General features: G+C 36.7%; 1 protein-coding gene across 1 annotated transcript in view; it reads right to left on the bottom strand.

The window, feature by feature from the left end:
• The window catches only part of LOC128093113 (probable enoyl-CoA hydratase, mitochondrial), a 204,992-nt gene extending 182,980 nt beyond the window's left edge, over positions 1–22,012 (bottom strand). The window contains exon 1 of the mRNA XM_052708829.1: positions 22,002–22,012. The gene's annotated coding sequence lies outside the window, so the exon portion shown is untranslated. The remainder of the gene's footprint in view (positions 1–22,001) is intronic.
• Between the last annotated feature and the right edge of the window lie 1,111 nt (positions 22,013–23,123).

Here is a 23,123-nt window from a genome sequence, read left to right as displayed (position 1 = left end):
AGTCCACAACATTGAAGATCTGGCAACCCTGTCTCGAGTTATGACCACTTAAGTGATATTTATGTACTTTTTTGAAGCCGGATCTCAATTGAATGTATGCAAACGATGTCCAGATCCATCACCCGACCCATCGTTGGTTAGGTAATCGAGAGACCTTTCCTACGAACTCACAACATTGAAGATCTGGCAACACTGTCTCGAGTTATGACCACTTAAGTGATATTTATGTACATTTTTGAAGCCGGATCTCAATTAAATGTATGCAAACGATGTCCGGATCCATCATCCGACCCATCGTTGGTTAGGTAATCAAGAGACCTTTCCTACGAACTCACAACATTGAAGATCTGGCATTCCTGTCTCGAGTTATGACCACTTAAGTAATATTTATGTACTTTTTTGAAGCCGGATCTCAATTAAATGTATGTAAACGATGTCCGGATCCATCATCCGACATATCGTTGGTTAGGTAATCAAGAGACCTTTCCTACGAACTCACAACATTGAAGATCTGGCAACCCTGTCTCGAGTTGTGACCACTTAAGTGATATTTATGTACTTTTTTGAAGCCGGATCTCAATTAAATGTATGCAAACGATGTCCAGATCCATCACCCGACCCATCGTTGGTTAGGTAATTGAGAGACCTTTCCAACGAGTCCACAACATTGAAGATCTGGCAACCGTGTCTTGAGTTATGACCACTTAAGTGATATTTATGTACTTTTTTGAAGCCGGATCTCAATTAAATGTATGCAAACGATGTCCGGATCCATCACCCGACCCATCGTTGGTTAGGTAATCGAGAGACCTTTCCAACGAGTCCTTAGCATTGCAGATCTGGCAACCCTGTCTCGAGTTATGACCACTTAAGTGATATTTATGTACATTTTTGAAGCCGGATCTCACTTAAATGTATGTAAACTATGTCCGGATCCATCATCCGACCCATCGCTGGTTAGCTAATTGAAAGGCCTTTCCAAAGAGTCCACAATATTGAAGATCTGGCAACCCTGTCTCGAGTTATGACCACATAAGTGATATTTATGACCTTTTTTGAAGCCGAATCTCACTTAAATGTATGTAAACTATGTCCGGATCCATCATCCGACCCATCGTTGGTTATGAAATTGAAAGGCCTTTCCAAAACATTGAAGATCTGGCAACCCTGTCTCGAGTTATGATCACTAAAGTGATATTTATGTACTTTTTTGAAGCCGGATCTCACTTAAATGTATGTAAACTATGTCCGGATCCATCATCCGACCCATCGTTGGTTAGGCAATTGAAAGGCCTTTCCAAAGAGTCCAAAATATTGAAGATCTGGCAACCCTGTCTCGAGTTATGACCACTATGTCTATATCCATCATCCGACCAATCGTTGGTTAAGTAATTGAAAGGCCTTTCCAATGAGTCCAAAACATTGAAAAACTGACAACCCTGTATCATTGTGTTCTTTTTTTCTGGATCTCATATAAAACTGAAACCACTCATATTACCCATTTTTTGGTAAAAAGTGAGGAAGGCATAAACCACATAGGTGGATTAAGTTAGTTTTTAAATATAACTCTACTATTTCTGTGAATTAAGATGTTTGATTTAGATACTAGTTTATTTTAGAGCTACACGATTTTCAGAATGGATCGAGTATTTCAGCAACGTATTTTCTACAGTGTCCCACTTTCCTTTACCAGACAATCCGTCGATGTTCTTGCGCCAGTGCGCGCTGATGTTGACGGCGATGATTCGTTGCGACAACTTAGCGAGACTTCGCCGATGACACAATGATGATAATACGCACCAGCTTCCACTGCTATGCGTAAAGTGATTCCCTCGTCAATGTTTGCTGGCCAAATTCCCTTCAAAGCAAGAGGCAGATTCTTTTTTCTTCACCCTGGAAAAGTCCTGCGCTGGATATGCATAACCCGATGATCATCATCTGTCCTCGTTCGTCAAGAGAATCTTGACGGCAAGGACCTAGCACGAGTGCTCCGCGAGCCTCTTCACTAGGAGTGATACTTGGCTGATTCCAGCAGAATGCACGCTTCGTTGCTTGATTTTCTGCAGTTTTGCATAAATTTGTCAAAGAGATTTGAACGGTTTGCGCCAGAGAAAAAAGATTTTTTCATCGGAAATAAAAGAGGTTGCATTTTGGCTTAAACAAATATTCTAACCAACTCCCCCTTCATAACAGTTGGTTCTGAAACTACCAAGCCAAAATTTCTAAAATTTCCATTTCAGAATTCACCAGACTGCATCCAAATACCACAACTCTCTCCCACTCTGAGCCGTGACTAATGATTATCAAAGAACAATTAGCTCAAAATGTCGTACAAATTGCACATCATTTGTTTCAGTCATAAGTCTCGTTCACCTCGAAATTAACCCATTTGTAACGCGCATTCCAACCCCAGTTGCAAAAGGGTGAGCCTGACTCTGTGACATCTGCTTTGTGGGCCAAAATGCCAAAGAATCGTCTCCCGGCGAGAAGATTCAATTCGGCGGCGAGTCCCCCATCCGGAAATTACCTTATCAATTTGCTCGTTTTTAAAGGCTGAAAAATTGGTGCTCGGGAAAATTTTCATAACCCTTTCCTGGGGAGGTGGTTGCTGGCATCTGGATGGCAACTGCGACAAATGAGATCGTCATCGTTACGCTTTGGTATTAAATAAATTGGCTGCAGTTGCCAATTTTGGCTCCGCGTTAAAGGTCGGGAATTAACTGTTGTAATTAAATACTGGAAAACCACTCAGTGAGGAGTTTTGATGGGGGAGTTGTCGGTCGTTTGGACAAACAAAATATTGATGTTATGTTTATTGCGCGAATGTTACACAGTTACTTTTGATGTTTGATTTTGGTAATGATAATGAGTTGTGGTACGAGGTGAATTTTTAAAGATGTAAAAATAAACTATGTGGCTTATTGTTTTCGAAAGCCACCAGCGTTATCAAAGCTTTCTCGAAACAGCGCAATAAATTATCTTCTGATTTCACTCGAGGCTCGAAACACATGCGATATTAATCTATAATCTCACCCCGTTAAGCTTAGTAAAGCGATGTACAACTTGGCAAACAGCTTATCCATAAATCCACTAAATACGTCAACAGCAAGTGGCAAACAAAACATGGATAAAAAAGTGTACTCGAAACCCCGTATTCCAGAAGTATGTGATAGGGTTGTTGAGGAGATTATACGAACAAACTCAACTCTAACTAACATTCCTTCCCTTTCCCTTTCTACCAACAAATATCCCTACGCGTACACGAGCTTATCAATCCTGACGGTTGGAAATCAATATTTGCTACACCCGCAGCGAGGTACCTGTCACAGCCCACGGCAATCAATCGGTTTATTGGCGGTCGTAAATCATTTATCGGTAATTTGGCCAACTTGCTACTCGTTGGTTTGCGGAGCGTGTACTTGGTGATAAATATTAGTTTGTTCTTTGATAAGAATCTCGAAGGGAGTTTTGCTCAAATGGTTTTATCCTTAAATTAGCACATTAATAAACAACGTAAAATCTTGTTCAATAGTTGGTAATTACTCGCTTAAGCACTTTATAAATCATTATTCTCAAGAACTCCCTTCCGTTTCGGTCCACAAAAACTGCCATCTAGAGCACTTGTGAGCCACTTGCGGCTCAATAAAAATTAAACGTCTCATTTAGCGTACAATCCACGCCCACCGCAAGAAATCATAACCCCCCAAACTCAAGCATACAATACTGTTTGTGCTGGAAAAACCACAAAACGCACAATGCGTCCCCATCTCCAAAAGCCCTCAACAAAAGCCGTGTGGCATGTTTTTGTCGCGTGTGTCGTAAATGTAAAAACAGTGAAACGATTAAAACAGTGTCAAAATCTGTTCCGCCAACGCCAGCTAAGTGCTTGCTGCCATCCTCCCCCAACATCTTAAACCCATACCCCTTCCTTAACTATGCTTGTACAACATAATCCGTGTACACATAATCTCCCTCCTCTTCTCCTTAGGTTTGTGGCAGCTGAACCCGCAGCAGCAGCACATGTATGGAACCAAGGAATGGATTAATGGGACTTGCTTGTTCCGTTTGGCATACAAATGGAAACCAATAGGCAACCCTTGGGGGCGTGAAGACACGATGTTGTTGACTTTAATCATTATTCCTTCGTTACGGATTATAATAGCAACAAACATGATTTTCTGCGGAAAAACATTGTCTTTTTGAAGAAATTTTGTTTGAAAAAACGAGAGTATTACTGAAATACTGAAAAATTATTTGAGCTGAAGTTATCAGTTTTTTTGTCCAGATTGTTCATAAAATAAGCCTAATAATTTTTGATACCGTCAACTGGGGCGAATCGGGACTACAGCACAGAGTAACTCAGAGAACAGTCCGAAAAAAGTAATTTATTTTTTGGCTCATAAGGTTTGCTGGTAGCAAGCTTGCGATGTACCGCAAAAGGAACAAAAAATCTCATGCTAGTAATCACTCTGAGTTACTTTATGACTACAGTCTGAATGGAGACATTAGTTTTAAAATTTAAAAGCTTTAAATAAGGAAATCGATGTATTTATACAGTTTATCTGTACCTGAATATCCAAATATATTGGAAGAACCTGGCTCAAACAGCTGTGCCAATTCACCCCGTTGTTCCGTTTCACCCCAGATGACGGTAATTAATTTATTGTCGCTGTCGTGCTATCTTGTCGCACGTTTATTGTGGGCCAAATTGAGTTAAGAACGCCGTTTTGTGCAGCTCACAATGCCTCAGATCTTCTCCGATCAACAAAATTCTATTTCAATCCTGAAATATTCAATAAAAACCGACAAAACGTGCTTAACGAAATTTTTCTGATCTAATCCTGACTTCAATTTCAAAATTCATAAAATTACTTTTAAAAAGGTCTACAAGCAGATAATTTTCCTCATTTCATATTTCATGTTAATTTTTTTAAATTATTCTATTGGAATGATCAGTAAATCTACAAATGGTTAATTTGTACATTGAAAATCGAACAAATAGCTTCCGAAATATCGTCAGTTGAAAATAATAAGCTTAAAAGAAGACACTTAAAAAAATTACTTTCACCGATTAAAATTCTTAGAGAAATTTTTTTAGGCATTTTTCTCAGTAATTCAAAAATATTATCAGAAGTGGTTTTCCTTCATATTAAAAAAAAACAGAAAATGTTAAAATTTATCAAAAATTTGAAATCAACCAACCTTTTTATTATGCTTATTATTCACAATTCACTTTTTTCTAGTGCGTCCATCCCGGGAATTCCCGGGTCAAAAATCCCGGGATTTTTCCAAAACCGGGAATTCCCGAATCCCGGGATTTTTTAAATTTTGTCCCGGGAATTCCCGAAAATGAAAACAAATCAAATTTTGGTTTGGAAATTCAGATTTGGTTGTGAAAATAGATGAATAGTACTCGATAATAATTTTAAAGCATTCAAATTTGTATTCGGCATGTATCAGCATTAATTTGGCTTGTTAGGGGAAATTGCTGAAAATTTAGTTTACAGATCCGCAAAATGCCTTGCGCTTTCAATATTTTCTATTAAATTTTATGTATTTTAAAAAACATTGTATTATATTTTCGTATATTCATGACTTGAAATTTGAAAAAAAAACATCATATTTAGTTATTTCATCAAAACCAAGCATCTGTAGCAAATCAGGACAAAAGTAAGAAATTTAGACTGCTGTTTTAGCCATTTTTTACATAATGTTCTGATTGTTTTGATTGATTTTAGTTACAACAAGAATATTACAAAACAATAAGTACACCGATTTCCAAATGAATTGCTCTAAAATCTCCTGTATCTATTCAGACTGCAGTCTCGATTATCTCCAGTTGGCGGTAGTGACTTTGGGATAATTTTTAAAATATGTTTTAATATAAAACAGAATTTTATGTATATGTTATCTAAAGTGTTGTTGTTTTAGACAGTTTCAATGAAATTGTTTAAGCTTTTGTAGTCATGTTATATAAATAAATAAAAAAAAGAAATATATATAAAATTGCGGTTCTTTCAAATTCCAAAGCACATCAAAGAGAGATTTTTAATGTATTTTAAGCTATCTTAAAAACTGCTGTCCTTGTTAAGATTGAAGTGTAAATTATCACCAATTAACAGTATTGAGCTAATTTTGTAATTTTAGGCTTGAAAAACATAACAAATATAATGAAAACATTGATTTTATTACTGCTTCAAAAATTTCCCGGGATCCCGGGAATTCCCGGGATTCCAAAAATATTTTTCCCGTTTCCCGGGAATTTCAAAACCCAGGAAAATTGGACGCCCTACTTTTTTCAGAATATAATAAAAAAGAAAAATATTAAACTTTTGGAAGATTATAACATAAAAGTGTCTTTAAATCCAAAATGGCACACTTTATCCAACATTTAATAAAATACTTTTTAATTACATATTTGTTTTAACAATGTCAAAAAAACTTTTGCTAAATTTTCTGATCTTTTCAATAAAATTAATTACAAAATTTTAAATTTAGGCTTAACTTTTGAAATGTAGACCTTTTCAAAAGTTAAGCCATCAAATAATTTTCTCAATTTCATAGTTCCGAGTAATTTTTTTTAATATTTTTAATGCAATGATCAACAAATTTTGTGAAAGTTTCTTTCATCAACATTTAAAATCGGATAAATAGTTTCCGAGATATCGTCAGCTGAAAATTACTGGCTCATTTACAAGGTTACACTTATAAAAAACCAATTTCATCGATTCGAATTATTTGTGCGGCTGTACCCAGAAACTAATTTCCTGATTTTCATAGTCTCAGAGAGAAAATTGTAGAAAATTTTCTCACGCTTTAAAAATACTTTTTCAGGGGTGCTTTTCTTTCAAGAAGTACCTTTAAAATGCAAAATTAAAAACGAAAAGTAATCGAAAATGTATACTATGTAACTTGAAACGCTACATTTTATCAAAAATAAAATGATTTTGCTTCAAAACATGTTTTTAATTTTTTTGGTCCAGGTTTTTGATAGTTTCAAATCATTTATTTTAAATCAGACTTTGCACTATCATGCGCTATGGCGCCGAATATGTATTTTTAAATCACGTTAAACACAACAAAAAAAATCAAAATTTACCTTTTTTTTTCGAAAAGTCATAACCATAACCTACTTTGCCAAAGACACCAAATCGATCTGAAAATCCCTTCGCAAGATTCAGATTTTATACATCTAAATACCCATGTGTATGATCAGCACCTAAATTGTGTGGAAAAACGAATGATGCAAAATTGCTTCTTTTGACATTAGTAATGCATGGACGAAGTTTCATCCAAATCAAAAAATAAAAATTTAAAAATTGCGAAATCATAGAAGAAGTGATATAATGTTAATTTAAAAAAAAAACTGATTTATTTCAGTGCACCTTGTTTCCGAAAAGTCAGAAAATTCCTTTTCAAGATACAGAATATCCTACATTTATATACCCGTTTTATATGACCAGCCCGCCAAACTGTATGGAGACTTATATGACAAAAAATACTAATGCTGCAAAATAACTTCATTTTACAGTTGAGTAACGGAAATTTGACCAAAAAGTCCCTTTGACACCAAATTTCTATCTCATCACCGTTGCAGGCTGCAAATTATTGAAAAATATGCTTTTTTTTGCCTGTTCAAAAATGGAAAGGGTCGTACCGCCCCTCCGTCACGAGATATCAAAAATGACCTCTGATTCGTGATCAGGGACAAAAGTTACCCCTTAGGACAAAGTTTCACGCAAATCGAAGAGGGGTCGAGGTAACTTTTCCCGATTTCGTGTGAGTTGGTAGAGAATCAACCAACATTTATTTAATTTAAACCCTCGAAACATGTTAGGAGTCAAAACTGAAACATTTTTCCAACAAGAATACATTGAATGAAAAGAAATTAAGACAATCTTACAACCCCTCCCAAGGATATCTTTTGTCTTTCCAAGGGAACCACGAAAATGACATTCACCGCACCACTTACGTGAAAGTTAAACCAACATTAGGCATGTGTGTCGTTTCCCCCTTTGTAGCCGTTTGCAGGTTGGAAAAGCCGAAGGAAAACCCCTCGACGACAAGTGGTTTACCGAGCCAAACCAAGAACTTGGAAGGCGCCGTTGTGCGGTGGGTTGAGCAACAAGGACAACATTTTCCTCCTCCGGAAAGCAATCTGAGCGCTCGTAGGTACTATTAACTGGATCATTGGGCCCAAACTGGATTGTAATTAATGCGGCATAATGTGCGGTTAGGATGAATTTGCTTTAATTTTACGGCGTACCATGGGGCGTGTGTTCCGCCCGAGGATTAAGTTAATTATGCCGTTTAGTCGGTCGTGATAGAATCTAATGGTGGTCGAGTTAATCTCGGGTTCAAGTTTTGAGCAAAATGTGCTATTCGGGGGCGATGGCTGATGATGGGCGTGATGAGTGAGAAGGATTAGCAAGGCGGTGTGATTAATGGTGTGTGATTTGACAAGATTTTGGCAATGTGTGCTATTGTGTAAGAAGATACTGGCGTGACTTAGATTCAGACTCGGTACATGGTTAATTCAAACTTCCAAATTCATTCAGTGTATTTATCTATGATGTTTAGAAACATTTAGCAAAACAGTTGTCACGAATTGCCTTCATCCTGATCGAAACAATAAAATTATTCTTTTTTATAAGCAGCCTTTCAACCCAACTGCAATTCCCGAAAAAAATTGTCCATAAATTTATCTGCTTTACTGCACTCACTAAATTCTTCAATTGACCATTCGCCAGAAAAAAAAAACAAATCCGAAAGGGATTTGTCCTGGCAAATCTTGTTGACCAGAAACAACCAACTGAAGACCGTAACTTCCCCCTCAAAGTGTTGTTTTTTTTTCCTCCTTCTGGTTATTAGGGCAGTGCAGAACAAACCTCCCTCGCCAAAGTCCATTCGTTCGAGATGAGCCCAAAATATGATGATGATTATGACGCGATTATCGACCATCTTTTCGGCACCTCAGCCCGGAAGATCTGCCCGTCAGAATCCTTCGATTGCTTTACCGGACAGCAGCGTCTGATCCACACAATTATCATATAAATTTGAAAATTATCCAATAAAACATAAATGTGGGCCCGTGCAGGACTCTCGGAATAGAGAACGAATTGGTCCAGTTTTGGAGATTATGTGAGCGAGCCGGAGTACCGTAATCTGGGGTGAATCGGGACTACAGTCTGAATAGGGACAGCAGTTTTTAGAGCACTTAAAGCTTTTAAATTTGGAAATGGATGTACACATTTTGTTGGCCTGAGTCTGTTCTAACCGAAACCAACCAGAAAAATCAAAATATTGTGCTCCAACATGGTTAAAACTGCTGTCCCAATTCGCCCCATGTGTCCCGATTGACCCTGGTTTACGGTATGTTTTTGTGAGGTTATGTTTGGCCCGAACTCGAACGGCAATAAATCATTTTTCAGTTGAACACGTTAAGCCCCTCGTGTAATCGGAGGATTTCCGTTGGATTGTCTTGTTGTTTTTTTGCGAAGGGGTCCACAAACTGGTGGTTTATAGAACTTTGGGATATCGAACGGCTTCCTAGGGCATGTGGCAGGTTGCGCAAATCGGTACGAATTAAAACTGATTAGGATTGAACTTTTAAGGGTTGTTGAGGGTTGATGGTCAGCTAAGGTTTGAATAATTGCCTTGGTCCATGGTTGGGAGGTTGCTGCTGCTGCTACTTTTCGCACATAATTCATGCAAAGCAAACGTATCGGAAATTTTAAGGAGGGATGTTGCAGCAACCAAAAGGGTTGAACGTATAGATCATGAGGGATGAACTTTAATGTGCAATTTGATTGAATTTAATGTCCTTTGAGCTTTTTATACTACTTTGTTGAACACAATTTACGTAGTGGGAAAGAAACTGTTGCTTTGGTAAAAATTTTCTCATCGATTTAATATTTTAAAAAATCTAATGTTATTATTAAGCTTTTAGTAGAGCCATGTATAATTGTGTGAATTATTGTGTGTTTTTTTTTAAATCTGTAATACTCCAACGACTGTTTTAATTTCATCTGTCAACAAAGTGTCCAATCCCCAAGTGTTCCCTTCACTTCAATTGCCCGCCCTTTAACCTAATTGCCACTTATTCCCCCATCTCTTGAAAAACCCCAGCTCATCACCCACTTGTCGTTGTCATCGCAGTTTCCCGTATCAACCGCGAAATCAACTGGGGAAACACATCCAACGCTTGTCACCCCCTCCCGAATCAGACTGACGAGCGCGGACGCGCCCTTTTGAGTTATGAATAGGCTTAGTGATTTTTCACGCTCGAAAATTGCAAATTTCACGGGGACCTCAATTTCAAAACACCAAATTTCACGCAAATTTCGCGGAACTTGAAAAATGTTAAAATAACTCTGAAAATCCTATGTTTAAATCACAGAAACTACTTTTTATGCTTCATTGTGTATTATTATGTAAAAAAAATCTTTACTAAATTTGAATGCGACAAAAAAATTCTTCCAATTAAAAAAAATCCTCCTGGTTATTGGATGGGCTCTATATATATTTTGAAACAAAATGTAGGGCACGCGTATTCTCATTTACTGAACTGCTCTTTTAATATTCGACTAACAAAGCTCAAATGTTTTCGCTAATTTGCTTCTGTTATATCATTTTACATTTTATTGAATTCCGTATCAAAGCTAGATTTGTCCAGTCAAAATGAGTAAAATAAATTGAATTTTCTGCGTCATTTAGCCCATTATACATATTTATAAACATTTTGCAAAAATAATATAATTTTTAACAAAATTGAAATTTTTATTCTAAATGAGATCGTTAAAATTTAACAGGCCCAAAACCAATTTGTTATATTTAAAAAAAAATGATTCCAAAGATAAAAAAATACTCTTGATTTTATTTTGAATAGAACAAAGCTTGATTCTTTTAATTTCTTTCAAAACTATACCTTTCAAATAAAATAGCACTAAAAAATTTAATACAGCGAATAAAAATATTACTACATTTTGTTAGTTTCTAAAAAACTCAAAAATCTTAATATTTCTTCAAATGGTTCATATCAACTTCAGGGGACAAAAAAAATATTTTTATCGAAGAACTTAAAAATTTCAATGGATCAGTTGAAATAAATTCAAAATTCATTCCCCTGCGTTTTTCATTCCATTTTAAGAATGTTTGGGATCATTTTAAGAATGCTTGGGTTGATTTAAAAATCTTTCGAATTTTTTAAATTTTCGATGTTTGCTATTGCAAAATGTTTTTTTTGCTAAAATTTTTGTTTGCGTCAAATCTTACATAATTTGAAAACTAATGATTGCAAAACTACTGAACTAGTGTAAAATGCATTTTAAAATACTTTTTCCATGCAAATGTTGAAACTATGGCTTGTTATTTTAATATTTATATTTTTTTTATTTTTTTTGCCCATATTTGCATTCAATGATTCGAGAAAATTGATAAATTTCACGAATTTCACGCCGTCTACGAAACCGTGAAAAAATCATTAACCCTATATTAGTAATAAAACCAGGGTATTCACTCGCTTAATTCTACAGTAGTTCATAACATTATTTTTAATCCTTTTTAAGTTTGATAAGTTATTTCATGAAAAATCGTTACATTTTCACACAAACATAAAATTTCACGGGATTTCGCGGAAAAAGCCAAATTTCGCGGATTTCACGCTGTCCGCGAAATCGTGAAATTTCACTAACCCTAGTTATGAATATCAAACAACCGCGTCCAAAACCGTCCTCCTCGTTAGCGACTTTTCCTCCAAAGCGTCTCTGTCTGTTCCGGCATCACTTTTAATTGCGTTGCTGTCTAAACAAGCTTCCGCGGGTTGGTTTTGTGGAGGGGGACCAATCCTCGACGGTCTGATCCCCGCCGTACGACGTACTACAACAGGCCAGATTAGATAATTTTGAATATGTTATTACCATTCCGGGTGACGAACGGTAATAACTCTTACTTTGCGAACCGTGGGTGTAATATACGCTACTGTTACTGCTGATTTCTGATGAGCATGGCAGCATTTTCTGTCGGGAATCCATGTCTGTTGACGAACTAAATTGATTTGAGCAAATCTCACAAAATTTAAATTTTAATGTTTTGAAATTTTAATTTTTATGTTTTGTTTATGTTAAACACAGTACCGCAAGTTTTGTTGTTTATTTTAAAATTTTTTTTTTGTCGAAACATAGATTTTTTGAAAACTGATATTTGCACATTAACTGTACTGGTCTGTTATGCATTTTACATTTTTTTTTAAATTGAAACAGGGTAATTCTCTACCAACTCACACGAAATCAGGAAAAGTTGCCCCGACCTCTCTTCGATTTGCGTGAAACTTTGTCCTAAGGGGTAACTTTTGTCCCTGATCACGAATCCGCGGTCCATTTTTTGATATCTCGTGACGGAGGGGTGGTACGACCCCTTTCATTTTTGAACATGCGAAAAATGAGGTGTTTTTCAATAATTTGCAGCCTCAAACGGTGATGAGATAGAAATTTGGTGTCAAAGGGACTTTTATGTAAAATTAGACGCCCGATTTGATGGCGTACTCAGAATTCCGAATAAACGTATTTTTCATCGAAAAAAACACTAAGAAAGTTTTTAAAACTCTCCCATTTGCCGTTACTCGACTGTAAAAATTTTTTGAACATGTCATTTTATGGGAAATTTAATGTACTTTTCGGATCTTTATTGACCCAGAAGGGTCATTTTTTCATTTAGAACAAAATTTTTTATTTTAAAATTTCGTGTTTTTTGTTCTACAAAAATGTAGAGCAGACAATTACAAAAAAAATTGATATGTAAACATAAGGGTTTGCTTGTAAACATCACGAGTTATCGCGATTTTACGAAAAAAAAGTTTTGAAAAAGTTACATTTCGTCGCCATCGTGCTAACTTGTCGTACGTGCATTTTGGGCCAAATTGATTTAAGAACTCTATTTTGTGCAGCTCACAATGAGTCACCTTTTGACCTCCACAGATCCCCAAAATTCGATTTCAATCCTGAGATATTCAACAAAAACCGAAAAAACTCCGTGCATTTTTGTCACTTTACATATGAAAGTAGTTTCAATCTTGTTGTGCTATCTTGTCACTCCATGAAAATTGATGTAAGTGCGACAAAAGGCCAAAGGGATTTCAAGCCAGGAAAGTCGGGATGAGTTTGTCGCACGTACAAGCTAGACTACCGTAAACATTTGTAATTATAACTCGGGACTCCAGCAACCAACTTCAACCAAACTTCGGGACAATGCACAGAATGGTCAGCCAAACAAAACGTGTTTGTTATTGTTTACATTGCGTGCTCTCGTTTTTGTATATTCAAGGTCAAACATTAAAACGCGTTTTTCTCGGAACGTCAAAATGGCGGGTGCGACAAGATAGCACGACGACGTCGAAATGTCTGTGTGGATGTGTGTAGGTGGGTGGACAAAAAAAATGTCACTCGATTATCTCCGGACTGGATGAACGGATTTTGACCGTATTAGTTTCATTCGATCCATCTTGGGGTCCCATAGATCTCTATTTGAAATCAGCAAGTTTAGTTAAGTACTTCAAAAGTTATGCTAAAAAAACGATTTTGGCGTAAGTTCGGAAGATTGCAAAAACGGGTGTTTTTTGCAAGAAAACCTATCATGTTACCTTTCCAATTAGCCCATAACATTGAAAATCTGACAACCCTATCAAAAGTTATTAGCGCTTAAGTGTTATTTATACATTTTATGGAGGCCGGATCTCAGATATTTCAATGAAATGTCCGGGTCCATCATGCGAACTATCGTTGGATAGGTTTTTTATCAGACCTTGCCGATTAGCTAGAAATATTGAAGGTCTGCGAACCCTATCAAAAGAAATGAGTATTAAAGTTGATTTGTTAAACATGTTAAAGGGGAATGTTGCTATTTTTACTGAATGTATTGACTTTATGAATGTGAGGAAGGCACCAACCACCTAAAGGTGGATTAAGTAACGTTTTTTTTTTATTATTTCAAAGATCTAGATTTTGAGTTTCGTAGAAAACTAAATATTTCCTAACCTGATTTTTTTTATGAATTCCTATGAGAAAATTAATTTTTTCGTTTGTACTTTTTTCACTGCATTAAAATTCAATTAAATTTGATACTTTTAAAGAAAAGCATGAAACTGATTTTTTACAAGGTCAAAAGTTTGTAACACTGTTAAAAAGGTATGTCTTTCCACCATTTCAATGTAACCAACTGCAAAAATCGAGATTCATGTCTGAGCAATATTTGAAAAGGGCGCATAAGCAACTATTTTGCAAGTTTTAAGACAACAAGAAACTATTCAACAAATCCCGAAGTGTTTAAAGGTAACTGAACAAAAATTTTACTTTTTAAATTCCGTGTTTTTTGGCACAAAGTTGTAGAGAAGAAAACAAAAAAATGATGATGATTTTGATCATTTTTCTAATATAAAAAAAAATAAAAGATAATGCCGCTCATCATAAAAATACTAATCAGACTTTTGTTCTAAATAAAATTAAAATCTAGAAAAATAAAGCCCATCGTCACGAGATATTGAATGGATCTCGGATACGTGATCTTATACGTGAAACTTATAGCAAAGTGTCAAGAAATTCGAAAAGGGTTCGGGGCAGCTTTTTCCAATTTCGTGTAAATTTGGAAAGAATTGCCCACAGACCTTAGCTTAAACAGATTTATTTGTGTTCATCTTGACTATCACTAACCTACTAAATTAAAAAAAAAATATCTGCGCAGGCTCAACCCGTGGGAAAATATAAAGTTAGGGGTCATCTGAAACACGTGCACTTTGAATTTTTCAAAAATATTAAGACAGGGCCGAATGGTTTTTTTTTCCAAAGTTTGTATGGAGTATTAGGGTGGTTCTTCGCTGTTGCGTACAAGCAAAAATTTTATGTAACATGTGGCAGTAGTTAACAGCACTATCAATTCAATTCGGTTTTATTTGTGAATAATCAAGTTACAATGAGTTCATTTAGGTACACAACAGAGTTTTGGTGTTCCTTTCAGCTGTGTTTTACATCGTAATTCAATCGAAAAATTATTACTTATAACTATGGAATAGACAAGAGTAAGAAAAAGTTTTCAAAAAACTTACAGAAAGTGCAATGCAAAAATGATAGATAGAGAGAAAGCTTAAAACTAGATCACAGACAAAAATAATCAATTATAGATGTGCTTGATCATCAGCTCCCCGAGGGCCAGAAATTGCCTTGTTACGGCAGCTCCGAAACCGCGTCATCATCTCCCCCGCGAGAGCAAAGAACTCCGGCAGGTTAAAGAGATCTTCCCCGGTGACTCCTTGCTGGGCCGCATCGCCGCTACCGGCAGCGACCACGCTGGCAAACGAACGCCCCCATCCAGGAGGGATCGCTGGGTTGTCCGCTGGAACCGTACGCTGCCCAACTGCAGGAACGGCTGCGCTCGTACTTCGCTGAGGAGAGTGGGACGCTGCTGCTTTCTTCTTCTTTTCCTGCTCCTCGAGGTAGGCCGTGAACAGCACTAATTCTCCATACAAACTGTGTTGTGGGAACCCCATACTCATGCATCGAGTTGAGCCTGCGCAAAAATTTTGTTGGTCGGTGCATTTTATTCAATATCTCTATTTAATATCTTTTTTTTTAACATTATAACCTTTTTAATGAAATTTATGTAAAATTTAGGTCGTGTATATAGAATTCTGATTAATATTGATTAGAAAAAAAACTGAAGATCAAATCAATTTTGAAGAGTGAAATAAAGTTTTCTTCATTTATTAATACATTGCACAGTGGGAAAAATCGAGGCAAAAAACGGACTTAATTGATGCCGGTCAATTAGAACTTTCAACCGAGACTTTTCTTACGTGAAAAATTCCGAGGAATCGATTGGTGATGGTGAGAACCCGCGGAAAATTCCGATGCACCCAATTTTTTGCTGTTTTTATCAGTTTTAAATATTTTGCTGAAATTTTCAATCCTTTGACATAACTCTGTCTCACGTGAAAAATTCCGAGGAATCGATTGGTGATGATGAGAACCCGCAAAATGTACCTGAAACTCATTTTGATGGAGTAGTGAAGAGAAAAGAAATAGTAATGTCAAAATATTGAACATTTCAGCAACATATTTAAAACTAATAAAAACAGCAAAAAACAGGGTAACTCTGCCTTAAACGGGCCTTACGCAAATTTCCGCGGGTTCTCACCATCACCAATCGACTCCTTGGAATTTTTCACATAAGAAATGTCTCGGTTGAAAGTTCTTATTGACCGGCATCAATTAAGTCCGTTTTTTGCCTCGATTTTTCCCACTGTACATTGGTTCATTTCCATATTGTTTGAAGATTGTTTCAAACATATCTGCTAATTTGCATGGAATCAATCATATTACCGGTAACCTACTCGACATTAACCACACACAATTCGACAAGAAATAAGGGCATCACGACCACTGGTGCTGCTGTGAAAGATAATGATATTCGGTGTTTCTGACACGTTTATTTATCCCGAGAGTTGGATTTATTTTTCACACCCCCACCGAACTGCCACGTGACACGTGGTGGTTACGTAGAGCAGGAGGGAACACGCGAAAAGTCAAGCTTATCATGTCATCGGGAGCGCGATGTTGTTGCTGCAGGGTTTATCATGATACGTTACAGTTCGCAATTAGAGCGGTTCAAGTCAGGGCTTTATTAATTTTTCTCCTGTCCCGGCCGTCATCGCTGGAAACTTGTCCAATATCACCACGTGTGACACCGTGTGCGGTGAAAGGAGATTACCACGTGTCTCGGGTCTGTGAGAAACTTTTCGACTTGGTACGAGCCGTGCATATTGAGTTATTCTTGGCTAGTGACATTCTTCTGGGCTCCCAAAAAGTGTTGATCCAGCTCATCAAAATGCCAACATAATGCCTGAAACAAGGCAACTGGAACACATGTGACACAAGTAGTCTTCTGCTGAAGGAGGAGGAAGGCTGTCGATATGGCTAGACAATAAGTTTGTGTGCAAAACTCATCACTGACAGCTGTGTCTGTCAACGAGCATCATTTATCAGCAATTGAGTAACGAGATGGCTGGCTGGCTGGGTTTGTGGTAGAATGCGTTCCTAACTTGTAACTTTATGAAGGGGGAAAGTTGATCAAATGACCGGTTGTTGTCGACGACACGTCAAGGTGTTAACTGTTGTCAATACTTTAGGTGTGAAGGAGACCTATGCGGTGAAAGGATTCAAACATAAAGTGAAAGTAAGACAGTTCATCCAAAGTCTATATCACATTATACATAAATTGCACAAAAACAAAACTCGCTAAAAATATTCTAAATAATTAAATATGATTTTTGAAAGTAAAAGAAAAAATATATGAAATATTCAGTTTGTAATCCAAATTCATATGAACTGAAAAAGAAAATGAAGATCTCTTTAAAAAGCTTGATAACACCTTTAAATTGACGATGCTATAGGAATGGCTTACTAGTGAAATTTTACCAGTAATTCTTCGTTATCTTGGAAGACATTAACGAGTGAACTGCTGACGAAGAAAAAAAGTACCTATTGCTCACTTTCAACTGTTAATAATGTCATTATCGCCTTCTACAATGACCTCACACTGAGTTAAGTACCAAAAGTTATAAAAATATATAAAAAAAACATCGTTCACCAGGCTCACAGCAAAAGAATTATGCTGCTAAGACTGTTGTTTCTTCATCACAAAACATTTATTGCTAAAAAAATAACCCTTTCTTACTTACCATAGCACCGTAAGCTGTACTCTTGATCTCTTTATTTTAAAGTTATCCACGGAGGGATTACGCGTTGATGTAGCAAAGGAAGGAAAAAGGTCAGTAAATCGTTTTAACGTTAATCAAGATAATTAAAACACGTCGAAAAAATGTAGAGAATCTTCCTTTTTTCCGTTGCTCCTTTTGCGAATCAAAGAAAAAATACCTTCCCACTGGAATGATATTTTCCTCATTAACGCCGCCAGCCCACGGGGGTCGATTATCACTTTTTTCAGCATTCCCAAAATGAGCATTCTTGAGATGGGTATCGCACTTTTATTGCTTCCAGCGCGTCCTCGCGGAACGTCCCAAGGGTGCCGGATGTCCGTTTTTTTTCCTTTCACCGGTTGGACATCATCACCAAGAACAAAACAAACACCGTGTTTGTGCCCAAAGAAAGATCGTGAACCCCTTTCGGGGTGAACTTTGGTGGAAAAACTTTCTTTCGGGGGAAAAAGACGGACGAGCAGGGTGAGTTGTGGGAGTTGGAAATATCATAAAATAAACAAATATAAAAGTGTTTTGAGCAAAAGAGAAAGTAAGCAATCTTCCACTTTCGAGGGACACAATTGTTGTGAGGATGGAAATTCTTCGCTCAGTGAGAAGTGTCGGGCAGGGGCTGTGAAGTAACCCTGTCAAGGATGGTTTTTTAGATAAGATTTACTAATTTTGGGTTTTAAAATATTAATTTCTGACGATTCCTTTAAAACAAATACAATTTCATTCAGACATTGAAGACAGAATCATTCAAAAATGAAAAAAAAACTTAGAATACTATTACTCTGCTATTACTATTCAAAATCAATAATTAGAAGTATAAATTACTTTCTTTGCTTCAACGATTTGTATGCCTTATCGGACATACACACTATTAAATTTATGTAAAAGCGAGTCCACGAGCATAGCATACCCATCTCGCATCGAACTCACCAATCTGCCTGAAATTTTCAGGGATTGTTTGTACATATAAAACTAGCAAAGCAAAGCAATCCACTTTAACGACCCCGGGTCTTTTGTGGTCTCTGTTGCAAGTTTCTGCTCATTTCTAGGCGTCCGAAGGATATGTGTGGTGAGTCACCTAAAACCTCTTTTACGCAAATGGTCCGACGTTTTACTTCCCCATCCGATAGAAGGCCAAGAGGATAAGGCGGGAATCGAACCCGCGCCCCATAGCAACTTAGGGATCGGCAGTCGAAGCCGCTAACCACCGCGTCACGAGGCATCTGGCCAAAATATGAGCACATCAGGTCAACAGGAAGTGGGGCAAATCGGGACACAAAGTTTGAAGGTTCAAAAACAAAATCTTAAAAAGGCTTTAACTTAGGCAAAATTCAATTTAATTTTAAAATTCTGAGAACGCTTTGGGTAAGGCAGTTTAACATATTAGATAAACACTTTTACTTTTAATGAAAATCAAGTTCGTTTCCAAGGATACTAGATGACACCAGAAAAAAAGCAGCTTCCTAATTTTTTACTTTCATTTTTTAAAGGGTTAAAATGGATGAAAATAAACATTTTTATGCATGTTTCTGTTGTGAAATTGTCTCAGGAACACGAATATCGTCAACTGGGGTGAATCGGGACTACAGTCTGAATAGTGATAGCAGTTTTTTCGCCCAAGATGACGGTAAATAAAAAAATTAAATACTTGTTCAATTCAATTCATTTATTTTCAATTGAAATTGAAGATCGGCTTATTAAAATTTCATTATTAGTTTTTGTCCCGAGGCCCTGATCGATATTTTAAATAAATTTTAAATATCAAGGCAAAGTATCTCACAACGCTTTAAACAATATTTAAATAAAAAAATTGCAAAACATCAGCAAAAAAATTATTTTCAAAATGTTAACAAAAATTAAATAAAATTTGCATTGACCTTAAGACAATTTTAAAAACCTATGCTTTTATAAGAATTTTCAGAAAATCCCTATTTTTTCTAACAAAATCGGTTCGAAAGTATCATAATTTTTCACTGCTATTTTATTGCCACCGTTCGCATAAATGTCTCAGAGGCAATTTCATCATTTTTGAGTTATTGATGCAGTTTGGTTCACAATCAAGTGCTCTTTCAGAAAAAATATCCAGTACCTACTTTCTACTAGAAACCTGGAAGAAATCCAGCTTCTTTGTGAAATCTTAACATACAGCCTAATGTGTGGAACAGACTTGCATAGCGTTTTTCTCAACTTGCTGTTTTTGTTTTATTTATTTATGTTTCTTTTGGAGAATTGAAATTTATTAGCATACATGAACATCAATAGAATTTTCGTTTAACCCTCTCTTTACAACCTAACCTCGCCTTTTGACGGGCTTCGATTAAAAAAATCGCCAAAAATCAATTTCATCCAATTTTTCAACCAATTTTTGATCTTTAAAAAGCATTGGAAAGAAGAATTCTTAAAATTTTAGAAAATTTATGGGTTGGAAGTTTTACTTGTTTTATGTGACTTTGCCAGTGTTTTTAAAAATGTATTTTTTTAGAGGTCAACTTTAGCAGTGTTTTTTACTAACATTTATTATATTTTAAGTAAAAAGAAGTATGTAGTATTTTTTCTAGTGCCCCAGACTATGCCTCTACGCATTTATTTACAATTTAAATGATAATGGTGCCATTTTATAGCAGAAAATGTGAAAAACATGCAAAAAATTGAAAAAGTTACTGTAAACACATGAAAAAACAAGATAAGCTAAATGAAATGATAGGAGATGGTAAAGTAGGCCAAATACTACCAAAAACAAACATAAACTAAGCAAGATAAATGCAGAATAAAATACTAAAAATGAAACAACAAAAACATAAAACAAGAGAAGTAAAGTTTTTCGTAGAACAAAAGTTGCTCAAAACGGAAAAAATAAAAAAAAAATCGAAAAAAAATTGGGCAGTAGCGAGTTAAGAGTTCAACGCAGTTTCATTGTTTTCTTTAAAATTGATGATCTTACATGAACTATTATATTATTTATATTTTTATGCTTTAACTCAACATAGAAATAAATACATTTCTTTGTGGTAAATTCTTTTGTTATCAGAAAATCAGGCCTTCAATTAAAAAATATCTGTCATAACCTTCTGGTTGTCGAGCTTCGCTAACTCAGTACTTTGATGCTCTTCTTGTCTCGATTCCTTCCTAGCTAAATGCATTCTTCCCTCGATGGTCCCTTGGGTTTAATTTGCTTCAAAAATAACCTCCAGTTGTCAATATTTTCTCTTTCTCATGGCTTGTGCGAACTTTTTTCTTTGCGAAACGGAGCTTTGAAAGTAGTTTGACATTTATTTGTTTTTGTTTGCTTGACAATGCCTTAATTCTCTCCCGTAACTATATATTAGAGACATCAAATTATCATTCCAGTCTTCACTTTGCATCGTTCTGTAAACTCAGATTTTTAACTTAAAATGTTTCTAAACCATCAAAATGACAACGGTCTCAACAGCAACATCTTATTGCTTGACTTGAGAATAAAATTCAATCTGATAAAAATACTAATTTCACCAATTTGACTAAACGGGAATTGTCTCAACAGCAGCATCCGATTGCTTGCCTTGAGAATAATAACCTAACAGTAAACTTCATTTATGCCAATGGTCGTATCGCTTGCTTAGGGCGACTCCCAGACCTTTACCCATCACAACTACCAACTCCCCGCGACTCTTACGCAACCTTGTTGTTTAAATTCGATCAAATTTGGTCAAACGGTCAGTTTGATCAAGTTCCACAATAGGGTTGGGAAAAAGAGCCTGCGGTTTCGCTACCTTTTTCTAAGTAAGTTTAGCATCAACACTTCCCGTGCTCCTAATCTTTATTCCTGCCCCGGTGAATGGTGGAGATGGGAGCGGCCGGCAATGGATGGCTTTCATGGTGCTACCTGTCATGTTCTGGTAGAATTGGTTTTAATTCCCTCCAATAAATTTCTAAGCAGCCGGAGCTGGACAATTATCACACATACATGACGAAATCCAGTCTGCAACCCGCTAAGATCACCATCTCCATGCGAATGCGAAAATGTTTCTAAACCATCAACCTCGTTACCACCATTTACAACAATCGTGCACCAACAAAATATTTAATTTGATTTTTTGATTTCACCAAAAAGTTCCGAAAGGGTTAATACCAACACTTTTCCCCGGCAACAGCTTCCATCACCCCTTTTCAACACTGCAAATGTTTCACCCTTAACTTGGCTGTAATTGCTAACAATGGCCCTCTAACTTTTAAACGACGAACCGACGACTATCGAGGGTGGGAGTTTGGAAGACGACACATTCCTCTGCGGCAGCAGGATACGCGATTGTCGTCCTTTCGAGTTTGTCACCATCTTTAATTAAATTGTAAAACATCTTTACCTTTTGGATATTAAAATTTCCATCAAAGTGCGGTACTTATCGCTGGCCTCTCTCCTCGTTCCGCAAAATGAATGAAATTTTGTGAGGACCATTTCAAAAGGACATTAAAAAATATTAGCCCAATAAAATGCCACCCAAATGAAAACGGACACTTTTTTTCGCTAGAGGGTTGTGAGAAAGCGACAATACTTTTTTTGTTCCGATTTTTTCAACTTTTCCAAGCATGTTGTTTAATTCATTGACATTCCAGCCGAAAAGAGCAAGTCCTCGCGGCGGTGAATCTCCCCAACATAATCCCGCGGTGACGTAATTTATGGGTGCATCGATTTTGAACACCCGTTGACAAGCCCGCGCACATAAAATAGTTCCCTCCACGTGGCGGCTCACACACGTGAAGAGTTAAACGACAGTGTCCTGTGTGGGTGCGCTCGCGCGAGCTTTGTCACCAAATATATTGGCCATAAATTACGCAGGATGTTCCGGCGGGGAACGTACCGAATCCGGGGGACATTTCGAAAAGGTCGATAATTGGGTGCTGCCGAACAAAACCAACTGAACCGACCAACGCCAGTCAGTACAGAGTCAAATATTGAGAGTTGAAAGTGGCCTCCCCAAATCAGCGCCGAGACTCTTTTCAAACCGGGGGTACTTATTCATGGAGGATTTGCAGCTTGTTGAACTGAACTGTATACGAGCTTTTTGGACATTGCATCGCCGGAGTTGCAATGATGTCCCGCGTTGAGGTCCTGGACTTGCCTACGCAGTGGACACACAGTCAACCAAGCGATGGTGCAGTTGCCACTGACTGGCAGTAAATTTTGGCTAAATGTGGGATCAAGTATTTGCGAGGTTGGAATCGTGCGAACGCACATACGGTTTCGTACGGTTTTGTCAATCAGTTTCAAGCTCTGAACTTTGTGGAAAAGTTGTTGTGAAATAGTGGTTCCGGTGACAATTTATAGTTATTTGGCGTATGCTAAGCATGGCCAGTGTAAGTGTTGGGATCGTTGTGGAATACTTCATTTTGG

Source organism: Culex pipiens, chromosome 2 (assembly GCF_016801865.2).
Source record: "Culex pipiens pallens isolate TS chromosome 2, TS_CPP_V2, whole genome shotgun sequence".
NCBI lineage: Eukaryota > Metazoa > Arthropoda > Insecta > Diptera > Culicidae > Culex > Culex pipiens.
This window is presented reverse-complemented; position numbering and strand designations above follow the sequence as displayed.